Source organism: Prinia subflava, chromosome 4, assembly GCF_021018805.1.
Source record: "Prinia subflava isolate CZ2003 ecotype Zambia chromosome 4, Cam_Psub_1.2, whole genome shotgun sequence".
In the NCBI taxonomy this organism is placed as follows: Eukaryota; Metazoa; Chordata; class Aves; order Passeriformes; family Cisticolidae; genus Prinia; species Prinia subflava.
This window is the reverse complement of record NC_086250.1, coordinates 45,883,752-45,900,759: the sequence shown is the minus strand read 5'-3', so window position 1 is coordinate 45,900,759 and position 17,008 is coordinate 45,883,752. Positions and strand designations below refer to the sequence as shown.

At 38.3% G+C, this 17,008-nt stretch overlaps 1 protein-coding gene across 24 annotated transcripts in view; it reads left to right on the top strand.

The window, feature by feature from the left end:
• Positions 1-17,008, top strand: part of NRCAM (neuronal cell adhesion molecule) — a 146,989-nt gene that overhangs the window by 61,123 nt on the left and 68,858 nt on the right. For 22 of the 24 annotated variants that reach the window (XM_063396656.1, XM_063396654.1, XM_063396660.1 and 19 more), the window contains one exon: positions 5,487-5,596. The exons of the other annotated variants lie outside the window; for them this stretch is intronic. The gene's annotated coding sequence lies outside the window, so the exon portion shown is untranslated. The remainder of the gene's footprint in view (positions 1-5,486; positions 5,597-17,008) is intronic. 24 annotated transcript variants of the gene reach the window in all.

The following is a 17,008-nucleotide window of genomic DNA, read 5'->3' as shown; positions in this document are numbered from 1 at the left end:
GATTGCCCTGACCCAGGACCTTGCACTTGGCCTTGTGGAACTTCATGAGGTTTGCACAGGCCTGCCCCTCCATCCTGAGGGTCCCTCCCTTCCCTCCACACGCTGACCACAGCACACAGCTTGGAGTGGGCAGCAGACCTGCTGAGGGGCCCTCGATGGCAGTGTCCATGTCACTGGCAGAGATGTCACACAGTCCTGGTCCCAACACCGACCCTGTGGAACACCACTTGGCACTGGTCTGCACTTGGATATCAAGTCATTGACCACAGCTCTCTGAATGTTATTGTCCAGCCAATTCCTTACCTACTGAGTGGTCCATCCATCAAATCCATTTATCTCCAGTTTAGGGACGAGGATGTCGTGCAGGACAGTGTCAAATGCTTCACACAAATCTGCTCAGTTGCTCTTCCCTTTTCTATTGATGCTGTCATCCTCTTGTTTGTCAGGCACAGTTTGCTCTTAGTGAAACCATGTTGGCTGTCACCAATCACCTCCTTACTATCCATGTGTCTTACTGTTGTTTCCTGGAGATTCTGGTCTCCATGATCTTGCCAAGCACTGAGGTGGGACTGACAGGCCTGTTGTTCCCTGGGTTTTCCTTTGTTTCCTGTTGTAAAAATGAGGAATATTTCCTCCCTTCCAGTCAGTGGGAACTTAACTGGACTGCCACAGCTTCTCTGATATGATCGATAGTGTCTTAGTCATAATTTTCCTATCTTTAGAAATAAAAGCCTTCAGATACAAAATTTATGCTATTTATAAAATACATCCTGTTAAATATATTGTGAAGGATGATACTATGTTAGAATTATTTTGCAGGAAACTGCATACATTGATGTATGGTAGTTTCCTATACTTTCTTGAATTATTTATTCCAAATAACCCAAACACATTATTCAAGTATGATTTAAAGGGCTGGTGGATATAAAACTCAGGGAAATCCAATAAAGGTTTGACATTCTTTTTCACATGACTTGCGGAGTTTGAAGAATATATTGCTTCTCTTCAGAAGTAAAAAAGTCGTATCTCTAACAGCCTACACTCGGAGTAATGCTGCAACTCATTAGAAAGAAATAACAGGACATGCTTTGAATCATAAAGATGAGGGAAAAAATGTCAATGTTTTTTAGTAAAAATGTACAGTGAAATTTATGAATGCATCTGTTGTCTTGTGAAATGTGTCTGAGACATGATGAGAGAAAAATCAGTATGGACTTTACAGGCTGCTCTGCTCTTGAGATATAGACATGTCAGAGGAAGTATGTGAGGGCAGGAGATAGTCTGTTCTCTTCTTCCCTGTGTGTGTTAGAAGAAATTCTGCTGAGGATAGTACAATCCTATGCATGTGAAGTGATATAAATAAAATAGAACACAGTCCAAGTTAGTGTTCTTTTTAGACAGATACATTTGAAGTCAATTTTCTATGAGGTAGAGATTTTAGTGCAGGATTTTTAATGTTAGGAGTACTGTAGGATTGTTTATGGCATCCAGCAGTTGAATGTATTTAAACCTGAAAGTTTTACAATCTGGAAGGAAATGGGATGCTATTAAAATGAATAAAAATTCATTAGTTTAAAAAGAAAGTATGGCTGTGAATCACAGACACATGGAGAAACTGTGTCCTTGCTGAAGGTCATGGAAAAAAATGTCTGAATGAAAGTCATTCAGAATAATCAGCTGTTCAAAATAGTGGATTGGCTGATAAGTCTGAATGAAAAAGCCAAGCATAAACAAAAATGACTGTGACAGAATTCCTTGGGAAAAGCAGTAAGTCTGCAATTCTGAGGAGTTCTTGACATAGCAAAGTAGGTGAAAAGAAAGCCTATTTGGGAGGCTGTCTTTGAGGAACATATTTTATGTACTTGGTAGTGATTTGAAAAATCCGTGGATGTTGATGACTCACTGTTCATTGAGTCAAACAGATTAAGTCAGAGATATTAGGATCTTTAATTGATTTTTTAATATTAATATTACATACCTATTTTCAGATGTTTGACTACTTCAGAAGGAATTGTTCTTGGCTTTGTATTCCTTGTCAGTGCTTCAGCAGGGGGGAACAGAGTCAGAGTAGAGTGATAGGAGTACTTCAGTATTACCTTCACCTCGCTCAGATCCAGGAAGACTGAGGCTTAGGGATACAGTTTCACATGCTCCTTTACCTTGTTTAATTTCAGCCTGTCATCCAAAAGAGGTAGTTCCTTTGAGGGAATCTCTGTCATGTCAAAACCTAGTCTTTTCTCACTGAGGTTTGTTTTCTCTTGGATCAATGAATTGATGTGGCTCACTGGGGATGCTGCAATTCTTAAATGTGAGGAGAGAGGGCAGGAGCTTGCAGTGAGGAACAGAAGACCTCAGGACCTGTCCATATTTTCTTGACAGCTACTTCTCTTTAGATCAGAGCAGGTCTAGTGGGAAAATCCACCCTTTTTCATTTAAATAAAAGGGAATGTTGGAGAGAACGCAAAGGTTTGTCCTTGCAAAAACAAGGGAGTATAACCAGTGAATGGATAGCCCTAATTCCACCCCTTCACTCACACACACACACATAGAGGTTCTATTTTAGTTCATGGAAATAATTTCCCTACATAATTCTCTGACTCCACCTAGCAACCCAAAGAAGAGAAGTCATAGTTCTAGTCTCTGTGAACCTCCTTTTTTCATACCTGCAGTTGTTTAGGGTATATGGAAGATTTAAGTACCAAAAAGTACCTTCTAATAAAGTACTTCAGTGTTCAAGAGATTACAGTGATTGCTGGCAAAAAAAGGGGAAACTACTTTTCTAACTTGGCCCTTAATGCTTTTATAATAGCAAAACCAATTGTATAGACAAGTTCATTTATCGACCGAGCAGTCAAGTTCATTCAGGTTGGATTGTGTTTGTTTTCTGAGCTCAGATTTTGCTGGGGGCTTTTTTTGATGTGGGTGTCTTGACTCAGATACATTGACGTGGTTCATTTTGTTAAAGCACTTTTGTTTTTGTTTAACTACTCTTCTGTCCATTTTAAATATTTTAAATATTTGAGTTTGTCCTTCCTCTTTCTGTTTTCCCCATGACATTCAATAGCTCTGCCAAACCAGCGTAATGACTTAGGTAAACTTTCTCTGATTAAATATGTGAGAAAGCTTATGTGTGAAGTTCAGAGAGTCTTGGTCGTGCCAATCTTGATTTTATGTCTGGAAATACTGGTTTTTGGCATTAAACAAAAGGTATATCATACTTTTCCCAGCATATACTGATGTGAATACATCTTGCAGCATCGAAAATAGCCAAGATTATCAGCTGTTGTGGAAAAAAAGGAATGTGGTTTAATTAAGCAGAAATTTATTATCCTACCTGGCAACTACCCAGCAGCAAGCATTATATGTGAAAATACATTTAATCTGTTGGACCCAGCCTTGTGCTGGGAACTCACTGTCAAGATTAAAGAAGAGTGGGAAAGATCTTATATCATCTTTACCTTCTTCATGATTTCATTGACAATGCTTCTAGGCTACTCCTTTTTAAAGAAACCAGCTCCTGTTACAGAATGAGTTATGAAGTCAAAAATGAGACATAAGTATGAATGCAGAGATCCCTGTGAAAACTTCTACATATTTTTAAAACAATGATAAGGGATACAAAGAGCCTGGTTGCCTTTGTGTTCCACTGTAATTTCAAGTCTGAGAAAACCAAACCATTTTAAGATATAAATCTCAAAGGAGACACAGATTTTTTTTTCCTTTTTCTTTTCCTGCTATTCAAGTTTATAGGAAAAATATGTTCTGCTGAAAACCCCTAAATGTGTTGTTTTTTGCATTTTCCTCCAGGAAGAGGAATCCTGCAATGGTTTCTTTGCTCATTGTGACTCTAGTGACTGCTGCACAGGCAACCAACATGATATAACTACTTTCATAAATTTGATACAATTCTGTACAAAACTCAGTGCAAAACCCCAACCAAACACACAAATGTAGAAAACCTCAACACATTCCCCACACCCCCATCCTTAGAACTTTTTATATGTACTGAATGAGAAACATTGTTTTCATGCATTTAGAAATGAACATTGATTTGCCACCTTAAATTTCACTTTGCCAGGAAGTGAAGCTTTTAATTTCAAGTTAAGTGTTGCCTGGAAAATTTCAGCCTAACTGAATTGTAGAATATAGTTATGAACTTGTTGTTTAGGCTAAAAACTGGTGAACTGCTTACCAAACCATTGCAGTGAAACAGCTTGAGTCATGTTCCTGTAAGGAAAGAAGGAGGACTAGGAGAGGGGCTGCCCTAATTTTGCAGCTGGATTTGCCAGCCAGTCGAAGCTATTGTAACTGACTTCTGTGTGTGAGGGTATTACTGATTTAGTATTTTATTGTTCTGACAGTAAGAAAAGCCATATCTCAAACCCTCTTCTTCAATATGAGGCAGACTGTTCTTATTCAAGGTCTGATTAAGGTTTTTTTTTCCCATGAGGGGCTTTATTTCCCATCACCCTTTCTCTTCATAGATGGCTGCACTCAGCGGTATGGAGAATGGCTTTTCTGTCAGTCTGGTGGTGCTGGCTAGCTTACAGGTTTTGTGAAGGAAGGAAAGGCAGCCCCTTTCTGTCTTCTAGAAGGAATGGTGCTTAGTAGAAATCAGGGGGAGGGAGGGAGGGATGCAGTACATTCACAACTGCTTGTCTGAGGAAAGTCTTGTCTTGATTTCTTGCTCCTTCTTGGAAGGAGGCCCTCCAGTTCTGTAGTGTGGTCACACGGTAGCACCTTCATAAACTTCAGGAACCTATCTGGTGGGTAGAGTTGCCATTTCATTTCTGCTATGTCCATGTGGTCTGTGAGGCATTTCCCAGGAGCCCTACCTTAGGTTTCAACTTCTTCCCATAGACCATATGGAAAATGTGGTACGACATCCCCATTTCCATATGTCTTGATTTCCAGAAGTACTGCTTTGAGATACATTATTCTTTTGAGCAAATCTGAATTGGGAATTGAAGCTGTGCAACCCTAGGGAATAATTCCTGAAGGGAAGTTAAAGGTGAGACTGCAAACCAGGCTGGTTTCAGAGATGTAAGAACAGAAGATCAAAAATTTCTTCCCTATGGTGCAGTAGTTTCTACACGTCCTTACAGACCCAATTAAAATAACATTTGATTAAAATGAATACAACAAAGCACAGTTTTAAGTGGTACTCTATCTCTGGATAAATTGAAAAACCAATAAAATTTAATTATATATTAAAGATTAAAGAGTACTTTCTGGTGTATTACAGTTTCTCTGGTGTATAAGCAGTAAGGCAATTTAATGTAAAATTAAAAATCCTGGGACAACAGCATCTCACTCAATTCAAATTAGCATGTCTGAGAAAATAATTTTGGCCTTTAATGTTGATTTATAGCATTTTTTTATTCTTTATATGCTGAAACCCAAAACAGTGTTATGCTAATGTGGCTGAATCACCTGCAGGTGTTGCTTGAGAGTCGAGTGAACAGTCTTTTGTATTTCCTTTGAAGGATCAATATTTCGAGATGTGTGAAGGAGAGGGGTCTAACTGAAAAGCTGCCTTGATACACTGTTATTCTGACTATGACTGGATTGACTGAAAATTGCCTCAACGAGTAAGGTAATTTATGAAAACTATAAAGTGTAGCCAAGTGTTTGAAGTAATCAAAGCTAATGAGGAATGATTTATTTTCAGTTCTTAAATGTCTTGCCTTCACTGTTACAGTTTCTTAAGATTTTCTTTCTGAAATGTTCATATTTGATGCTGCATTTGCATGAAAAAGGTGTGTTAAATGTTACAACTGCAAAAAATATTAGAGCAGGCAAAATTGAATGAAATAATTTTTAATAGTTGTGCAGTGAGAAATTGCTTTGAGTGTATCTGTGTAATTGGAGAGAAATTTGGTTTTTATTTTTTGGTTATGTGTAGAAATTGAGCAAATAACTTGACAGAGGAAAAAATGGTAGTTTGGAAAGAAGATGGATACATAATTATAAACCAATACCTTTTCATGAAATAGGAATTCAGTTCATTTCAGTGCTACCTTGTTTCTCTGCCTAGACATATTGTCATAACAGGCAGCTACTACTTTGGAAGCCTCATTGTGTGATAGAAAGATTATATATGTATATATGTAAATTAGCTCTTTTTATTTTTGAATTATTAAATGTAGTCATTCACTAGTGTGGATAAAATAATGTGGTTATCAGTCTGCTAGTACCAATTTACAGTCAGGTTTACAAGCTGTGTAGTGAAGTGTTTTTTCAATACTAATGACAGAATTTCACTGTTGTTGTTATTATTTTGGGATTTTGTACTGTTTTCGTCCTGCAGTGCTGTTTTTCCTTCATCTTGAAGAATTTTTCTTTAATTCAATTTAGTATTATTTTGTGGGAGGATGTCATATATGCTTTGAATAGTATTTATATAATGAGAGGGAGAGTACTTCTAGTGGAAAAAAGCTTTTTGTCATCCATTGGTGTGACTGCAGAACTGTGATGAGCTTAATATACACAGAAAAAAATACTGTTCTTGCAATGTGGGCTGTTCGCATTTGAGATTTTGGTGTAAAGGGTAAATTAGATTTAAAAAGTCAAAGAAAATAGTAGTGAGCATGGTAATACGAAAGAAATTTCTATTATCTCCTCAGTGGTAATATGAATATGAAATTTTAATGATTCTGTGAATAATGTAAATCTTTACATCACACTGTAATGTTTACTTACATAATAGATCTGAAATCTGAGTAAATTTTTTTGTTTCATTAATGGAGTAGACATAAAAGAAAAAGGCAAAAAATATTCCTAGACAGGGAGCAAACTGGATTAACTTCTTGATGAATAAATGAGCTTTTTTTACCCTTAAGGTTTAAATTAATGATTTTATAAAAAGGCATACTCTGGCTCTAGTTATTTGCTTTGTTCTATTCTGCTTGCTTAAATTGCACCTGAAATTATGTTATTTCAGTGGTATTTAATGCCTTCTCTGATTCTTTTAAATGTGAAATTGAAAATATTCTTAACATATAAATTATATTTCAAATGAAAGAGCAACAGCATGGAAATGTAGGTTAGCACATCCCATTTAGGTTTCAGTTTTTTAATTATGTTTTAAAACTCCATTAGAAGTGTAAGATTTATTGTGAGAATTAAGCCGCCGGGTTTTATTTTTGATACATTAAACTAAAAAGTACGTTAATTTAAAAGCCATACTAATTCTTTAACATCATAATAACAGAGTAATTTTCCTCACTTACATAAATGTGAAATGAATAAAAATAGACATTTATTTATATTTTTGAATAAATTCTTTTTTTGTGGCCTTTGATATTGAAGATACAAGAAAATGGCTGGAGAACAGAAAGTTAACAGAATCAGCTGCAGTAAAGATAGAACACGTCTTAATCAAACCAAGATTTAATTAAGCCAGATGAAGGCAGTCTCAGATTTGATTGAATAACACTGGCAAAATGAAGGATAAATCCTAAAAATATGGATTTTGGTAAATGATACCTGTTATTTGAAGTCTTCCCACTAAAATAACGTAACAACATGGGTCTGTCCATTTGGACAGATGTCATTTAATAATAAGTGTCAGTAAAACCGGCTAAAATCAAATAGTTTCTTTTAAACAAGAAGAAAAAATATAGTAATAAATGGAAAGAATTCTGGATAACAGTAGACTCTTGTGGAAAGTAATAACAGACACAATGCTGGTTCATCCAAAATGTTGTCTATGCTTCTGAAGTTTTGATACAAGGTACTTACCCTGCTCTAAACTGAAAATGTTCATTTTTACAGAATGATATTATCACAGAATGGGTTAGGTTGGAAAAGACCTCTAAGATCATCACATTCAGCCATTAATGCAGCACTGTCAAGTCCACCACTAAACTATGTCCCAAAGTGCCACGTGTACTCGTCTTTTAAATACCGCCGGGCATGGTGACTAAGCCACTTCTCTGAGCAATCTGTTCCAGTGCTTGACCACTCTTTCAGTGAAGAAATTTTTTCTGATAAGCAATCTAAACCTCCCATGGCACAACTTGAGGCAATTTCCTCTTGTCCTATCTCGTGTTACTTGGGAGAAGAGGCCAATCTCTACCTTGTTGTAAACTCCTGTCCTAAGGTACTTCTGCTTTTCTCCAGGCTAGACCCAGCTCCCTCAGCTGCTCCTCATGAGATCTGTGCTCCAGACCATTCACCACTTTTGCTGCCTTTCTCTGGGTACTCTCCAGCCCCTCAGTGTCTTGCTTGTAGTGAGGGGCCCAGAACTGGACACAGCACTCAAGGTGTGGTTTCACCAGTGCTGAGTACAGGGGGACAGTCACTGCCCTGGCCCTGCTGGCCACACCATTCCTGATACAGGCCAGGTGCCATTGGCCTTCTTGGCCACCTGGGCACACCTGGCTCATGTTCAGATGTCTTCTGGCCAAAACTCCCAGATCCTTTTCCACTGGGCCGCTTTCCATCCACTCTTCTCCCATCCTGCAGCAGTGCCTGGGGTTGTTGTGACCCTAGGGCAGGACGTGGAGCTTGGCCTTGTTGAATCTCGTGCAAGTGGATTCGGCCCATCGACGCAGCCTGTCCAGATCCCTCTGCAGGGCCTTCCTTCCTTCCAGCAGATCAACACTCCCACCCAACTTGGGGCTGCCTGCAAACTCAGTGAGGGTGCGCTTGATCCCTTTGTCCAGATCACTGATAAAGGTGCTGAACAGGATGAGCCCCGGCAGTGAGCCTTGGGGAACACCACTGGTGACCGGCTGCAAACTCACTGCCGTTCACTGCCACTCTCTGAGCCCAGCCAGCCAGGCTTTTACTCAGCAAAAGGAGAATGCCCATCCAAGTCGTGGGAATCCAGTTTCTCCAGGATAATGCTGTGGGAAACAGCATCAAAGGCTTTACTGAGGTCTAGTAGACAACATTCACAGCCTGTCCTTCATCCACTAAACAGGTCACCTTATTGTACAAGGAGCTCAGGTTGCTCAAGCAGGACCTGCTTTTCCTATCCCTGTTGGCTGGTCCTGAACCCCTGGTTGTCCTGTATGTGAGACATGATGGCACCCAAGATGATCTGCTCCATGAACTTCCAGTTCCAGACGTTGATGAGGTCCCCTTTCAGTTGTCCCTTCTCAAACCTGAACAGGCCCAGACTCTTAATCATTTTTGTCACCCTCTATGGGACCTGCTCCAGGAGCTCCATGTCTCGCATGCCTTGAGGAGCCCAGAACTTGACACAGCACTCCAGATGAGGCCTCACTAGGGCTGAGCAGAAGTTCACAGAAAAAACCAAACAAACCAACAAAACAAAGGCAGAGAAGAAAAGAAAACTCAAATGCTAACCTTCCCTGCTTTATTTTATCTATAGAATTGAGATGTCCAGCTGCAGCAGGTAGTCTTTCTGATGGCGATAAAGTTAATCAGAACTTTGTGAATTGTTATGAATTATTAGAGGGTGATGGGAAATTAGAGATGCTTATATAAAGATGTGGTAAAAATCACTTCAGAAATTACTTTCAGAGAATCTTGAAATAGACAAGTTCTTTCTAACCATTGTTAGGACACCACTGCACATATGATCCTCAGCATTCCCTTGATGATCCTTGCATTCCCAAGTGTAGCGACCTGGCTATGAAAGGTACCACGACACTGGTGATATCAGCAAACAAATTATAAGTTGGTTCATTTACATAGGTCTCACATAATTCACATAATGGAAGCAGTGGCAGCATGAATTAGTCCTGTATAAAGCAGGAACAGACTTGACTTACACAGCTATAGTCATTGTGAAGATTGTCAACTCTCACTTTTAGCAAGGCAAGAATATTTCTGTAGTGTTGAAGTATTTGTATCAGAGTTTTCTGTTCATTTCGGTTTTTAATGGTGGGCAGTTAACAGATGTAACTACTTTAAAAGAATTATTCAAAATTAAATGAGCAAACAGGCTGACTTTTACCTGTTAAATGGGTGTTACACATGGGTGGCTAGGCCTCAACCCCCATCACCAAAAAATATACCCAGGGCAGCTAGCTTGAGTTGGTACAGTTTGTTCCCTCTGTGCTGTTTACCCTCCTTTGTTCATGTACTTGTTAGGGTTTTATATTTGACAGAATGCCTTAGTCCTCAGTTTCTGGCAATGTTCTTATTCTGAGTGACCTCCTCTTTAGCATAACTATTCCAGCATTTCATACTAATATTAGTGGTTTCTGCTCTAGTTCCCCAAGGGAGGAGTTGCCCTGTCTGTGACTCAGATTCTGCTCTTTTGCACAGTGTGGTTTTCTCAACAGTATCTCCAGGATTGCAGTAATACTTCTGGACAGTCAGTGCTTTTGGGGTTAGCTGTAGGGATGCAAAGAAGATAATTAACCAGTGTAATACAGAGTGTATTACCTTCTCCTTGGGTAGCTCTCTGAAACCTCTTCTCTGAATTCTGATGGGTAAAAAAAACTAGGAAAATAGAAAAAAAAATCCATTAATCACATCTCCCAGGTAAAGAAATTAATATTTTAGGGAGTATTTCAGTTGAGCATCTTCTTTGCATATTTACAAGGAACTGAACTGGGAATCTTCACTCCCAGGGTCGGAGTCAGGGTAAAGGTGTGTTTTCTTTCTGCCCACTTTGCAGTTTTCCTCTGCCTCTATTTGCACACTATGGTATGGCTGTCAAAGCAGGCTGATGATACACTGACTTTTTTTCTCATAAGCACTGTTTTGTTCTATTGTGAAACCTTTCAGAGGGAGAGAGATGGGCTACTTGTAAATGTTTGTCTTGTTGAAGTTTGTGCTGAATTATTTGTACTTAATGAGGGATGAGATCATTTGCATGCTCTGAAAGTGTCAAAGCGTGGAGAACTATCCTAATGATACCATCGTCTAGGTACCTGGTTTTACCACTGACAAGCTGTAAAAATGTGTTTTCTTAGTTTATTTTCTCTCAGTCTGAATTCTTTCTAGCTTATCGAAAATTTTAATGATCAAGCAGAATTCTTTCCTCTCCTTGATCCCCATATCTAGTGGTTTGCTTCAACCCAAACTAGCTCTCTCTAAACCGATGCACGTTACGTTTTCACTCCCTCCTTTGTAAACTCATGGTCTTCAGCAGGTTTTCAAAGTTACACTGAAGTCAAACGTCTCAACCAAGTCTTTGAAAGACAGTTAAGTATGTATACATGTATAAGAGATGAAGTGTATTTGTTCAGGCTGTCATGACTCTAAAGGACTACTGAAATAGATGTCACTAAACCGTTAGTTTTATGCTCCACTCCATCATTTTTATGTGAGGAGAATAAAAAGGTAAAAGAATCTGAATCCAATCAAGAATTTAGGACACCAGAAAGGACCCAAGCAAGACTGAGACTTCTGTTTGAATTTGCAATACAAAAGTGCTGTTCAGATGCTGATTTGACTCTGGAGGCATCTAAACTTGCCAGGCTTACTAGGCTTACCTACCTATTTGAGGGCTATCCACAGCCTTGCTTGGCTATGTCTATAGTCACACCAGCCAAAGCAGTTTATAATTTAAGCTGAGCAGGATCTAAAAAGTAAGTCCTGCCCTGTTTAAATCCTCAAAAGGGCCAAATCCAATATAGCCTTCAGGGAATATGTAAGACAACTGTAAAACAACAGATTAGCCTTGCTCCAGTGTTTTAAAAATCAGCCTGAAGTGGCTGCTTTTAGTATTCAAGTCTGTGACACATGACTGAGCTTACAGGCTTACCTGCAGCCCTTAATTAGATATTTGACCTCTTAGTTGTTAGATTGCTTAGTTGTTTGGGGATTTTTTTCCTGCATTTTTTGATGCTCTTAGGCTGTATTTCTTGAGCAGACAGTTTAAATAAGAGTCGAATTTTTAAGAGCCCGTAACTCTGCTTTTTTGGCTGTGTCCCAGTGTTCATAGTGATTTACCAAATAGATAAAGTTAGCAGCTATGAGATTTTAGAGTTCAGGGAGGAACAGTGCAAACTGTGCTCAGTGCTGGCAGGGCCAGAGGAGCCAGCCTTGTGCAAGGGTGCATCAGCTGTGTTGGTGTCCGATGAGCTGGTATGAGTGCAGTTCAGTGGCAGTGGAAAATGGGTGGGTAATTGAAGCGGTTCTCTGTTGCTGGTTCAGCAGTTGATACTGAGGTTATGCTGGAAGCAGTGGGATCTCATTGTGCTGGGGCTGTGCAGATGTACAGTCAGTACTGGTATTTGTGCTGAAAGAGCTTCTGTTCTCATGGCAGATGTGTTGGCATTGCCATGGTGGAGACAAGCAGGCAAATATTTTGGGTTTTTTAATAGGACCAAGTCTTAGAGGCAGGGTCAGCACTGTTTTCTGATGTTGTTATATTATTTCAAGTAACATGATGAATTGGAAGAAAAATTATGATGCATCATATGAGGATGGAAAGCTTCTTTAGTCATAGTAACCATTAGTAGATATTGAAAAATATGTGATGAAGATACATAATTTTATGTCATTCAGCAAGTCTAGGTGTGATGAGCCTACCTGTGAGCTCCAGAGGAGCCAGTGGGGAAGATATCTGGCTCACAGGTTTTCATTTTTAAAATGTTCCTTAAGACAGGAAAAAAGCTGGTGTTCTGCCCAGATTCAGAATAGACAAGCAGATTGAGCAGGGTAAATATAGCCTGATATAAATCACTGTGAACATATGGAAAAAGCTGATTGGGGACTCAGCTGGGAATTAAAGGCCTTGAGTAAAATTGATTCTGCTCAGAGTTTTATGGAAAGTAGGGCTTGCGAAACAAATTATTGACAAAAACTTGATTTTAATCTTTTAATATCTGGTAAAATTACAAATTTGGCAAGATGATGGTGTCAGTGTAAAAGACTTTGAAAAGCATTTGACTTATTGCCATGTGAAATCATTTAATAAAAAGATGAATTGAACAATGTAACAAAACAGACCAGCCTTTGATGAACAACAAACTGGTTGGCAGGTCTTAATATAGGATTGTCAGTAAAGAAGTTTCAAGGACTAAGTGGCTTTACCATAGTGGAAAATAGAGAGTGAGAGCAGAAAGACTGTAAATCGTGTCTGGATTGTGGAAAGGAAGGAGACCACTATGAATGCACAAATACATTCTCAGAGCCAAAACAGTAATGCTGAGTGTAAGGGCGGTTCAGGAGTGTAGCCAGGCTGATGATTTTTTGCAGAAAACATTTAGTGTGGCACACAAGGCCATCTGCCTTTGTCAAAATACCTTGAAAATGACTAAGTGCATATAAACATCTAACCCTAATAAGTACCTGAAGCATCTGAATTAGTCCTGGGGAGATCTTGTTGAATTCAGAAGTTCAGTCTTCATGGTTTATTTTTCATCCAGTTCTCTTTAAATGGATGTCCCTATAACACACACAGTGCAGCCAAATCCAAAACAATGGGCTTAAGCTTCATAAACAGGAGATCACTGAAGATGATTTAGTATTCCCTGATGACTTTAAAGGATAGATTTATAGATAAATTTTATAGATTTATATTAGATTGTGACAAATTAAAAACTTGGAGGAAAGCAGTGTGGTGTTTTCTAGGGTTCTAGAGGATGAGAAATAGTTCCAATTTGATGTGCTTTTAGAAAGTTTCAAAAATTGTTTCTTTCTATTGACACCTCTATTCAGACACACTAAAGCTATGTGTCCTGTGGTAAGTAGATTAAGACCAGCTATGGAAATAGACCATAAATTGGATAATTTACTCTAATAGATAAGAGATGGATGGGGAAAGCAAAGCAGTTGGGACTGAATTGACTACAAGATTATTCAGGAGCAAATACTGCTCAGGTCTGTCAACACATACATGGGTGTTTAGTCTATTATGTCATGCTACCCCCTTAAAAGCATTTGGAATTATTCTTGTTATATAGCATTGTTTTTTCTAGTAGTGCTGTGTCTGTGCCGCTTAGGTAGTGTAATGGTAAGTGCATTTTTATCTGTTTCTGATTGAAAGATTTTAATTAAATAATTGTTTCTAATTAGTGTTTTTTATGTGACCCATTATTGCAAATGCTAGATAACCTAAAAAAGAAATGTGAAATTTGAACCCATTTGTTCAAAAAATTTAAATAATCTTACTAATACTTTTATAGTTAGCATAGTTGTGTAAAACACTTAAGTCCTATAAAGATCTTCCATTAAATGATAAGGGTATTGCAGTTGTCCTCAAAAGCAAGCATTTTGTGCTTTTTGATTGTAATCTTCAACACTTTTTTAATGTACAAATCATTAAGTACATTTATACCATTTGAAATAGTTTTTCATATTTATGTGGATATAAGATGCTATGAAACAGATTTCCTTGAAAACTGTTTATTTTTCCTATATTCTATCTGTCTTTAACTGTGAGAAAAAATACAGGCATTAGACAAATGAAGCAGAGGAAGTTTTTTGCTAAGTAATAATTTTTCTCTGATTTCCAGTGTCTCACTTGTTCTGCATTAATTCAATCATGTCTGTTGGAAGAGAATGCTTTCTTTTCCTAATGAAATATGGATAAAATATTCCAGTTGTTCTGTCTTGCAATTTAATAACACTTCCACATTTCTTACACTGGTTTCCATTTACATTTCTAAAGACCTTTTTGTCTTAAAAATAATGTAATTGAGTAGAAATGCAAATCAATGATGCATCAAATCTCTGTAAAACAATATTACGTTTAGAAAATACTGTCTTAACTTTGCACTAGGTTGAATTTTGGTAAGCACACTTCCTTACACTTTTACATCCTAGAGAAGAAATATTGCCGCAGCACTTACAAGGAAATTAAACGTGCTGTATGCTTCTGTTGAAGATAGCTAGAGGAAAAAGGTGTCTTCTCTCTCATTTGGAGGGGTCAATTGACTCAGCCTTAAGGTGTCAATTGATAGTGTATCTGCCTGTATTAATATTCCAATCAGAAATCAGTATTATTCAGTACTGGTACAGCATAGTAAAATATCCTCTGTGTGTGGGGGGGGTGTTTGCTCTACAGTCGTGGATACTATTCAGTTTTTAACACTCTCTTTGGCAGATCCTGACCTGACCCAATGGTAATTCTTCTAAGGTCCTGGACACAATTCAGGGAGTACCAGAGTGAGTCGGTAGGACGGATACTCCTTCAGAGGGGAAGGATGTAACCCATGATGTACCAGTGTCTTCCCCAAGTAGCAAGCAAAAGGACAAGAGGGAACAGTCTCAAATTACTTCAGGGAAGGTTTAGATTAAATATAAGGAAAAATTTCTTTACTGAAACAATTATCAAGCACTGTAACAGGCTTCTCAGGCAAGTGATTGAGTCCTCATCCCTGGAAGTATTTAAACAAGTGTAGCTATGGCACTTAGAAACAGTTAAGTGTCAGATGTGGCAGTGCTGAGCTCATAGTAGGCTTGATGATCTTAAAGGTCTTTTCCAACCTTAACAATTCCATGATTCATTTGCTCTTGAGCTCTTAAAATTGAGGAGATCCTTGTCCCTTTTGATTTACAATAGGAATCTTGAATTCTGCCTTTCACATTATCCCTTCCATATACATGCTGTTTTTCCTAGCTCCTTCAGTGTTTGTGAAGTATCTGGTTTTGCTGATTATAGCAAAATGGTCCCAGTGAAGAGACCACTGGGAACAAACTGTGTTTTGATCTTCTGCCATATAGTCTACGTCAGGCTCACCTCAGGTGCTTTCATTCTTGTAATTGTGGCTTTCTGTGGCAAGAAACCCTTGCCTTTTGAAATTATGCATTGTGATGAAATAGTACTGCACTTTGCTTATGCATTTTTATTTTCCTTGATTCCTTTTGCTACCCCATAGCTTCAACCTTTAGTCCATGTTGTTAGTCACAGTCAGCAGCTCATCAAGAAGCACAGAAGACATAAATGACATTTGGTTAAGTGCATAGGAGGTATAGAAAATCTTACTTTGTACAAATTGTTGAGTAAATTCCTGAATGAACTGTCACAATGTATGTGTTTCCCTATGAAAAGGGTAGGAAAACACTTCTGAGTTACAAGAGAGTGTAAATAAATTATCTGGAGGAAAAGACAATCTGCTATATAAATATTTCAGGTTTTGCAATTGAAGCCTTTACATTGATGTGTGCTTAGAGGCCTGTCCTTATTTTGTAGCAGATAATGTTATGTCAAAGCAGTGTTTAGTTCTATGTAGCAGCTGTTGTATTCATACTAAATTATGCCAGATTTAATCTTGACTATATTCAGCAAGAGCACCCAGTTGTACTGACAAACCTAAAATCATTTTCAGTAATGTTCTGTCACAAACCCTTTGGGCACATAGGCTCTCTTAGGCTGAATTCCCATATTATATCCAAACATCCCAGCTACTGGAACTTTGCAGTAGCAGAGGTAGACAGTATGAGACATTTTCTCAAGAGTATTACTTTCCCAATGATTTTAATTGCCCCTGCCTGATTCACCAGTGCTTGTGTATTCATTTGTACTTGTTCAAAGCAAATACAATTTAATTTTACAATACTCTCAAATCACTGCAATACTCATTTTACATGTCGAAAGAACAAGACAATAAAGTGGATAATCAGGTTGTCAGGGTTTCGTAAGGAGAGCTGAAATGTTGCATGGAGAAGAAACAATAGAAGTAAAGGTTCACTTGTGCAGTACTTCAAAGAGTATCCTGTAAATCGCAGGTCACTGCACAGAGAGGGCACCTTGATAATTGCAGTGATACTGTAATGAGGAGATGCCATAAAGATCAGGACAGTGGGTAAGAACCTAGTTTAACTGGAATAGAGCAGACAGCTGTAGTCAATTGAATAAAATCAGCTTTTCTGGAGAGCACTTCATTGCAGGAAACGTGCTGGAGTGTTCTCAGGCACTCTCGAGAGGAGCTCCTCTCCTTCCCCTTGCTCACTGCAGCAGGAGTGTACTAAACTGTGTGTGCCAAAATGAGATGGAGAAAACACTGCTCACCTTTCCCAGCTCAACCCCCAGCAATTTAGGGTGCTCATTTGAAATGTAGGAAAGTTCAGTTTATTTTTTTCTTGGAAAGTCTTGAGTATTTTTTGTGCATTTCTGCTGAACCCATTCTTC